The following is a 10556-nucleotide window of genomic DNA, read 5'->3' as shown; positions in this document are numbered from 1 at the left end:
AAGAGTTGCAATACATAACTATGCACACAAAAATGTTAGTTGCTGGAATCTAATGGAGAAAGGCCCAATTAAATCATTCCTAACATTCCATTCTTCTACTTCCTTCTCTCTATAAGTAAAAGAAAGGTCAAGAAGAATCCCAACAACAACAAAATGTAGATAACAAGGTCGATGTATATTAAATATTTTTGGGTCCAATATACTTGTTGTGCAAGATGGAATTAAAAATTCAGGCCCAGTTAATATTCCATTCTATTTTGCTGTCCGAATGGTTCATAAATTCTAACAACCAACCAGCATGGTGGGCTAATAGTTGGTTGGGTTTTAAGTTTTTTACCTTTGGCTTCTCAGAAAGGGCAATCTCATCAACAGTTTAATTGCATTATTCGGTTAAAGAAAAGAATATTTTTCTTTAACAAACAACCTGCACCAAGAAGAAATAAATCTTGAATGATAAAAAACTTTAGCAGCACTTGGTTCTCTAGAAAATAGCACAAGTACGAAGTTCTAGGTTCTGAAAACACCCCAATATGCTAAAGACTGCACAAACTTGTACAGGTATGCTTATTCCATAAACAAGTTTCTTCCTTTTTTTAATAAAAAATTCTTTTCTTAATCAATAACAGTAATTTCATTAGATATAAATATAAGTGATGTACAGAAATAGGATGACTATGTCTCCCCAATATTTGGAACTTTACAAAAAAAAGAGGCAAAAAGAAACAAATATAACAGCAAAGTCTCCCATTTGTTATCAAAGTCAACCTTGTTTGGTGTAAATCAATGATGCTGGAATGGTATGATACCTACTTGAGCTTAAATGGTTCGGTTTTAAACATATGTTATTGTTTCAACCTAAATTTTAAGTTAAAATGGACGGTTTTGGGTCTAAGGTTTTGTCCCAATTAATGATCTACTCGGGAGTGCTTCTACCTAGACCGGACCAGGATCCCACCCGTTGACAGCCCTATCTTGAATGGCGGCCAATTTCCGGTCGAGCCACCACTCAAAGCTTGATGAGAAATACTCAGTCACTTATCCGAAGGAATTAAAAGAAAATGGAAGTCCTTTGAGCAAGGGATGTGTCAGATATACTTACATTATTAACGGAAACCGGAAACAATAGTATGGCGCAATTAGTCGGAATGCCCTCCCCAAAAGTAGCAACGCCTCAAGCAATCCAAAACTACACATTTAACCAGAGCGAATTAGTAAGCCATACACCCAAAAGAGGACAAAGAATGAAGTGGAGAGTTGAGAAGCTTACACCGAAGATTGGACCAGCTTCCTCAAAGTAAAGCCGTGAGAGCTTGCACAGCTTGCCTGCAAATCGAGCATTCCTCGTGCCTGCCCATAGGAACCAAGGATATTATGGCCACCTCCACAACCGGCAAACTTATATTCCAAAAGTGTTAAAATCTAGGACTGTATACATTCTAAAACAAACGCATACCTGTGCCACTTCCGAATCCGTATCACTTCCGAGTCTCCTTTCCGCACCCATGCCATTCACCTGTCAAGAATATCTAATTAGAAATAGGTGGAGAAGAAAAGGTTTGAGAGTGCATATAGAAGAAATGGGTTGGAGTGGCTCATTTTGGACACCAGCGTATGCGAGGCCATGGCTGGTTGCTACAATAATTCGAACGGTTGAATCAACTCCGCGGACGGAATTTCTTGAAAGCAACAATGCCGGAATATGCCAGTCAAGAGGAGTATTAAAAAAATTAAGAAACATTACATGCACAATTACAAGAATAGAGCAATTAGTAACCCACACACCCACAAGAAACATCTATTCACTTATTTTATGGATTTAAAAGATAAAAGAAGTCAATTAAGCTAGGGATTTGTTGAATATTTACATTGATATCGAAAACCGGAATCAATGATAAGGCGTAGGAGTCAGCAAGCCCATCCCCGAAATTTGCAACACCTCGAGCAATCTAAAACTGCAAATATAACCCAAGTAAATTAGGAACCATTACATCCGCAAGAGAACACCGAATGAACCGAATGTTTGGGAAATTTACATGGAGGAGTTGATCGGCTTCCTTATAATATTGCCACGAGAGGTTGCGCATCTTGCCCGCAAGTCGAGCATTCTTCGTGCCTGCACCCATAACAACCAAGGATATTATTGTCACCTCGACAACCGACAAACCTTTTCTTCTAAAAATAAGAGAGAAAGAGAAGGTTGATATGTAGTTTGTTTCTACTTAGGCTGTTGTGCATTTAATGAAGTTTGTTTCAACAAGAGAATATGTGTGACCATGATCCATTTTTTCCATTCTCTGTACAACCACTAAATTTCAGAGGAACTAGATTTGTAGGTAAATTTCGTAGGTGCATTTCTTAACTTCTGAAATATAACCAGAACTCAATTTTTGAGTGCATATGATATTTTGTTGGTGGAAAGAACACCATAGATAAGGCTATATTACATATCAATGGCATAACAACCATATAGTAAGATGAGACCAATATATGTAGAAACAAAAACATTCATGCTTTTGTGCAATTTGACTAGCAAATCACTAAGCACATGAGGAGAACAAATTCAATTCAGTAACTTACCGTCTACTTCATGAGAAATTTGAAACGAATACAAGGATAATATCGATTCGAGATGATAATAATAAAATTGTAGATGCATAACAATTGCTTAAAAGAAAATTCCAACCTCTCCCTTATAATGCTTAAAAGAAAGATCATTCATAAAGCACAAAAGTTACTCATCAGAGAGAGAGAGACATAAGATAAATTTCAACCTCTCTCTCTCTGCATAACAATTGTAGACCATCATTTTTTAAATATTGAATCCACAATGTAGATCAGAAAATAATAAAATCAATTCCCTAATTGTACAGGACCTACAGGTTTCCTACCTTTTCCTTCAAACCAAACACAGCCTTAGTTTTTCCAAACTTTCTAAACTTTTGCCTTCTTCACCTATGACCCTAAATCAGGTATACTTCACCAAGATTACCCAGTGATCCTACATCAATTTGGTATAGAGCATTTTTTTTTGCTAAAACTCCCATGTCAGTCCAACATTTCTTTACTGCTTGGGGTTGGGGGTCAGTATGGTATTCTTGATTGTTGAATAAAATGAGCATAATATGTAAAGGGTTTCCTTTGTCAAAGCAATAAAATACCCACATAACAGATTGAGAAAGTAATAACACTTATCCCCTAACCAATGCAGCCTTCACCTTCCTATCTAACTTGGAATTTGGAACCAACCTAGCTACCCATATTATTAAGCTGACCCAGGCAGACAGCTTTCACCAAATACCAAATACTTAACAAAGTTCCCATCTTCTATCTTAATAAGCAAGGTTTTGTTGGGTAATTAGATTTAGTAAACAAATTAATAGCATCAAAGAGTTGCAATACATAACTATGCACACCAACCAGTTAGTTGTTGGAATCTAATGGAGAAAGGCCCAATTAAATAATTCTTAACATTCTTTTCATCTACTCCTGCTCTCTACAAGTAAAATAAAGGTCAAGAAGAATCCCAACGACAAAAAAACATAGATAACAAGGTTGATATATATTAAATATTTTTGGGTCCAACATGGAGCCTTTTTTAACTTCTCTATTTATCTACCTTTTCTTGACTTGATCAATTCAGACATTACCATAATCCAGCCAGCAGCAGAAAAACCCACAGATGCCACTAACCTAAGAGGTGTTTGGCGAGTCTTTTTAGGAATATTTTCCAAAAGCTCAAGATCTCAACAGACTGGTGAGCTTTCACAGGTAGATCCTCAAAGACCAAAGAGACTGTTTGGTTGCAAAATTTTAAAGATCTTTTCAAAAGCTAGAAAGACCAAAAGACTATTTGGCAAGCATACTTGTCAATCCCTCTTACATACATGTTAAATGTCATGTATGGGACCCAATAACACATTCAAACATGAAAAATATTATTTGTGGGTCCCACTTATGCATTTACCTATGCAAAATATTAAAATGGGCCCTACTCACACATTTACCTATACAAAAAACTCAATTGGACATTAAAGGGCTAACTGGGTATGAGGAAAAGTGTGTAAGATACAAGTTCCAAGAACAAATCATATTTAAATCATCAGTGTGACAACAGCTGTAGGGGTTCATCTTTCTGGCAAGATTTAGTTGTAAACCAAGGCACGCCACCCTTCCTAAATATCAAATCCACAGTCAAAAGGCGGAGCTCCTGTACATATTAATTATTGACTCAGTTGAAGGGTCCTCTTTGGGAATTTCCCACAAGAAGAAGAGATGAAAGAGTGTCCATAGACTCAGAGGTCACAGCAAAATCTACCACCTCCATTTTTAAACATCACAGGACTAAAGACATTCAGGTGCACACACAATTCAGCTTTTAGACTTCTTTTTGTTCTCAGATTTGACATGGTAATGAGCCTAGTTTGAGTTGTGTTTGGGTGATTGGAAATCAATCCTTTTGACACAGTATTGGACCTAGAAAGATTGAGTAAATCTGAAATTGTTGGAAGACCAATTTGTTTGGCATCTAATGAAAGCAGTTTGAAATCAGATCTGTTATCAGATCTCTGTATGATAAAACTTGGACCACAAAACAAATTAAATCCCACCCAAAACTGTTGTTAGATCTGTTATCGGATCTCTGAATGACAAATGTTGAACACCAAAACAAATTAAATCCCACCCAAGAAACTAAAAAGACAGATGCACCCATGCATGAAAACCTTTTTAAAAGGTTCACTTGGTAAGAATACATTAGTGCTTGCATGGGTTAAACCAGGATGGATTTCTTACCCTTAAAGATAGCAAAGCTTTACAGGGAGAGTTTCAGACGCACTAGTCAGTACCGTCAACAGGAATGTTCATTCCAATTAAAAATTCGAAAAACACACAAATGAGGTATGAATGAAATGGAAAAACAGGATATATTGGGTGGAAGTAACCAATGCAGCTTTCATCTTCCTATCGAACTTGGAAGTAACCAATGCTGGAATCCAAAATGAGCCACTCCCCTAACCAATGCAGCTTTCATCTTCCTATCGAACTTGGAAGTTGGGATCAACCTAGCCCTATATATTATTAAGCTAACTCAGGCAAGACAGCCTTCATCAAATACCAAATACTTGACAAAGTTCACATCTTCTACCCTAATAAGCAAATTTTTTTTGGGTAATTAGATCCAGTAAGAATTTTTTTTTTTTTTGATAAATGGATTCAATAAGCAAATTAATAACATCAAAGAGTTGCAATACATAACTATGCACACAAACATGTTAGTTGCTGGAATCTAATGAAGAAAGGCCCAATTAAATCATTCCTAACAATCCATTCATCTACTTCCTTCTCTCTATAAGTAAAAGAAAGGTCAAGAAGAATCCCAACAACAACAAAATGTAGATAACAAGGTCGATGTATATTAAATATTTTTGGGTCCAATATACTTGTTGTGCAAGATGGAATTAAGAATTCAGGCCCAGTTAATATTCCATTCTATTTTGCTGTCCGAATGGTTCATAAATTCTAACAACCAACCAGCATGGTGGGCTAATAGTTGGTTGGGTTTTAAATTTTTTACCTTTGGCTTCTCAGAAAGGGCAATCTCATCAACAGTTTAATTGCATTATTCGGTTAAGGAAAAGAATATTTTTCTTTAACAAACAACCTGCACCAAGAAGAAATAAATCTGGAATGATAAAAACTTTAGCAGCACTTGGTTCTCTAGAAAATAGCACAAGTACGAAGTTCTAGGTTCTGAAAACACCCCAATATGCTAAAGACTACACAAACTTGTACAGGTATGCTTATTCCATAAACAAGTTTCTTCCTTTTTTTAATAAAAAATTCTTTTCTTAATCAATAACAGTAATTTCATTAGATATAAATATAAGTGATGTACAGAAATAGGATGACTATGTCTCCCCAATATTTGGAACTTTACAAAAAAAAGAGGCAAAAAGAAACAAATATAACAGCAAAGTCTCCCATTTGTTATCAAAGTCAACCCTTGTTTGGTGTAAATCTATGATGCTGGAATGGTATGATACCTACTTAGAGATTTCTAGACTACTTAGAGATTGTTATCGAAGTCTCCCATTTGTCACAAAACACTAATTTGTATGTTTAGGTATTTCATTTGTCACAAAACACTAATTTGAATGGTTAGATATTTCATTATTCAGAGGTATCTGTGTGCATGTGTTCTAGTGTGTATGTGTGTGTGTGTCTGAGAGAGAGAGAGAGAGAGTATGTGGTGTACAACCATAACATTTAAGAAATAGCAAACTGGATCATTGGCCACCTCTTTTATTCCCCATCCTCCTTTCATTTCCAAGTTTCATAGAAGATCCAGTAGTACCAAGATGGCAAAAGAATGGTATATGGTTTGTCCTATACTTACAGTGTCAGCAAAAAAAAAAAAACAATCAGAATGGTAAGGTACAAGAGTCAGAAACCCCTTCCTGACATGACAATAAACAAAAGCTCACCGATGGAAGCTCCTTCTCTTCTAAGCTTGCTCATGGTTTCATGTGGAAAGACTGAAATAGACATATATCCAATAAACAAAAGCTCAGCCATGGAAGCCCCCATTGGTTGCATTGAAAGAACCCTAATGGACTGGACCTCTATATTAAAGTACTTTGAAGATCATAAGTACAAAACTTGAGACATCAGTAGGATGGAAAAATATTTTTGCATCTTTCGATAAGCATGAATACTTATTATATAATTGCATATGACTTTCATGGTGTATACTAATCAACCATGTAGAATGTATATCTGGGGACAAGGGTCGTTTATTGAGCTGCTATATTAAATTACTTAATATGTTTTTTTTTTTTTGACAAGAGGTAACTTTCATTGAGAACCAAAAGGAGGGGGTGTGCATGAGAGAATGTACAAAAACAGAGAGCCCAAAAAGCCAAAAAATTAGTTTCTACTAAGTTATGGTTAACAGAAAATATTATTAATGATAATTATTAATAAATTTTTTATAATTATTTATTCATTGTCATAAATTACTGGTTATTTTGGCAATTTCTAGTAATTTATTTTCAAATAATTTATGATAATTATTTATTAATATTAATAAATATCAAATATTATTAGGATGATACTAATTAATTATTATTAACAATAATTACAGTAAATTATTAATATTTTCAGATATTATTAAATTGATAATATTTTTATAAATTGTAGAATTTTCATAAATAATTAATAACTACTAATTGCTATTAACATTTTCAAAAATAAATAATTACTATTAATATCAATACTGTTATAAAAAATTAAATAATATCAGATATTATCAAAGGATTATTAATATCATTATCAATATTATTATTAAAAATTATTATCATGAATATTTTTTATAAATTTTATTAATTGTTAATAATTGTTGTTAATTAATAATTATTAATTACTATTTCAATAATTATTATAGAAAATAAAAAAAAATATCGTAGTAAATAATTTTGAGTGGATATAAGAAAATTCATAAATCAATGTTCATTTTCTATTAATTATCTGAAATATTAATTTTAATATGAATTATCATTATCGAAAATTATCAGATATATTAATGTAATATTAATTATCATTAACTAATTATCTTGATTCAACTGTTGGTCTTTGAATAATATTAATTATCAGAAATGATTAATTTTAATAACCATTTTGGTAATTTTTATATTGATTGACTAATTAAATAATTTGTATAGGTAATTTTCCATAATTTAAAGAAAGTAATATAATGATGGTTTTGTTAATAATATTTTCCTAAAAATTATGGTTAACTGTTCATGTTAATAACATTAGTATTTGCATGAAAAGCTTTTGAAAAGGTTCATCTAGTAAGAATACACTAGTATTTGCATGCGTTAAACCAGGATGGATTTCTTACCCTTGAATATAGCAAAAGCTTTAACAGGGAGAGTTTCAGAATCAGACGCACTAGTCAGTACCATCAACAGGAATGTTCATTCCAATTAAAAATTCAAAAAATAGACAAACGTGGTATGAATGAAATGGAAAAACAGGATACATTGGGTGGAAGTAATAACAAATGATTTAAGTTGTATTTGGTGTGATGAAAAATAAGAAAGAAACAGAAAGTTGATATGTAGTTTGTTTCAACTTAGGCTGTTGTGCACTTAATGAAGTTTGTTTGAACAAGAGAATATGTGTGACCATGATCCATTTTTTCCATTTTCTGTACAACTATTAAATTTTAGAGGCACTAGATTTGTAAGTGAATTTCAGAGGTTTATTTCTTAATTGCTGAAATGTAACCAGAACTCAACTTTTAAGTGCATATGATATTTTGTTGGTGGAAAGAACACCATAGATAAGACTATATTACACATCAATGGCATAACAACGACCAATATATGTAGACACAAAAAACAATGGAAATGTGTTATCACTATACAATGAAGCCCTATCCACCCCTGATTTTCCTAAAGAATCAGCCATATTCAGTTCCCTATAAACCCACCTAAAAGAACAAAATGCTCTTGAGTGTCGTTGAGCAGGCGGGCCAAAACCCCAGGACCCCATTCTTGATTAGTAGCCCATCCTATGGCATTTCTTCAATCACCTTCCACATCCTTAAGCGGTTAAGCCCATAAAAAGAGCTTTGATTTTAGCTTCAACCACGTCTGTAATGCCAATAGGTCCACTATAAGCCCACAATACTGCTCCAGCAGAGTTGGTTACGAGAAAACCAATCCCTGCCACCCCCTACCATCTGAAATGATTCTGCAACTTCCAACAAAGTTTAGCAGGAAGTCACAGCTTGGCCTTGGAGATAACTTAGGTGGGAACAAAGGAAAAAACCTACAATAGAGGAGGACCAGAACTTAACCTCTTTAGAAAAAGATCCCACCCTCGTCGAAGGGGAAATATTGGGAGAAGGACCAGAACTTACCTCTTTATTCAGACAGGCGACGACCGGCCGGCGAACCTCTCTGCTAAGATGGACTTCGGCTCCGATCCTTTGCTTTATTCATGTGGCATTAGATGCATTGTCGCCTCTGAATCCCCTGCCTGCGACTCAAGTCACCTGCATCTTTTGGCTATGCGTCGCAGTCCCCCTACTTCGACTCTTGTTATCGGAATGGGTTTCTCGGACCCTTCACTCCAGGCCAAAGCCCCCTATTTCTACTCTTGCTATCAGAATGGGTTCTCGGAACCTTCACTCCCGGCCAAAGCCTTCGGTAAAGGAAATCAAGATCGTATCAAATAGGATCCTCTTAACGGTTAAATTGGATACTCGTCGATCTCAAATCGGATCCTGTAAACGTTAATAAACTAGAAAATGACGTTAATATTATATGCCATCACCAAATACGAAGATGTGGAGTGCAAAACCTACATTGTATTAAACGAAAATGAAATAATAGAAATTATAGGCAAATGAAATCTTTTAGTTCCGCCGAGTTGTAACAGAGACGCGAACCATTTAGTTTCGCCGTGTTGTAACAGAGACACGAATGATATACAGCATTTATACAAAAAAATCTTTTTGGATTTGTATATATGCAGTAGACTTATAGTGGGCTAATTCATGAATTGAATAAAATGGGCCCTTTTAACTCAGCGGTAGAGTCAAGCCATGGTAAGTTCGTAAGTCATCGGTTCAAATCCGATAAAGGGCTTTTTTTCCACGAAACTCCAGTCTTAGTCTTCATTTTTCAGCAGAGGATATAGATATTTTTGAAAAAAAAAAAAGGTGGCGAGTTGTTATTATTTTTACTGGTTTTTAAGTGGAATATGATGATAAGTAGTCGATTAGGAGGACTGCTATGTCACTACTGGGCCCCATGTTTCATTATTAATCTTTTTTGTCCTAGGACATAGTTATTCTAGATACCCCATTATTTCCTACTTCTCCATTGTTCCAATCAGATCCGAAAAATGAGAAATCAATCAAAAGTACGGTCGGACCATTGACCAGGGAACCGGCCCCCAAAATGGTTCTTGTCTGGTCCAGTTTAAAATACCTTGATATTTTTGGACGTTCTTACTATTCCATGATAATTTGTGCTAGTTCCTAGAAATTTCTACTATTTTATGTTAATTTTTGACAATCATTGCTAACTTATTTTGGTTATTTTATTTGAAGATTCGTGTAATTTCTAGTAATTCATTTCCTACTAATTTATGAAAATTTAGTTTATACTAATTTATGGTTAATAGAAAATATTATAAATGATAATTATTTATTTATTGTCTTAAGTTACTGGTTATTTTGGTAAGTTCTAGTAATTTATTTTCAACTATTTTATTATAATTATTTATTAATATTAAGAAATATCAAATATTATTAGGATGATACTAATTAGTTATTACTAACAATAATTAAAATAAATTATTAATGGTTTGCCCATTATTTGTATCAAAACGATTTTAAATTGGTGCAAAGAAATACCTCAAAGTTTGTATTTTCTTAATAATTAAGAGAGGAGACCAAGGTGTTACAACATGAGTGAACCAGCTCCACCCTATTTTTTTCATTCAAAACGATGAGGGAAGTTGGGAAGAAAGAAAACAATGAG

At 34.1% G+C, this 10556-nt stretch overlaps 1 long non-coding RNA gene across 1 annotated transcript; it reads right to left on the bottom strand.

Annotated features, from left to right (window-relative positions):
• Window positions 1-940: 940 nt before the first annotated feature.
• Window positions 941-1946, bottom strand: LOC104608883 (uncharacterized). Its single transcript, XR_016077497.1, has 3 exons — window positions 1454-1946; window positions 1268-1347; window positions 941-1186 (listed from the first exon to the last, which is right to left on the bottom strand). It is a non-coding gene; the product is annotated as an uncharacterized LOC104608883 (long non-coding RNA).
• Between the last annotated feature and the right edge of the window lie 8610 nt (window positions 1947-10556).

This window comes from Nelumbo nucifera, chromosome 1, assembly GCF_055504915.1.
Source record: "Nelumbo nucifera cultivar China Antique chromosome 1, China Antique-T2T, whole genome shotgun sequence".
NCBI lineage: Eukaryota > Viridiplantae > Streptophyta > Magnoliopsida > Proteales > Nelumbonaceae > Nelumbo > Nelumbo nucifera.
Note: the sequence above shows the minus strand (reverse complement) of the source record. Positions and strands in the feature narration are given on the sequence as shown.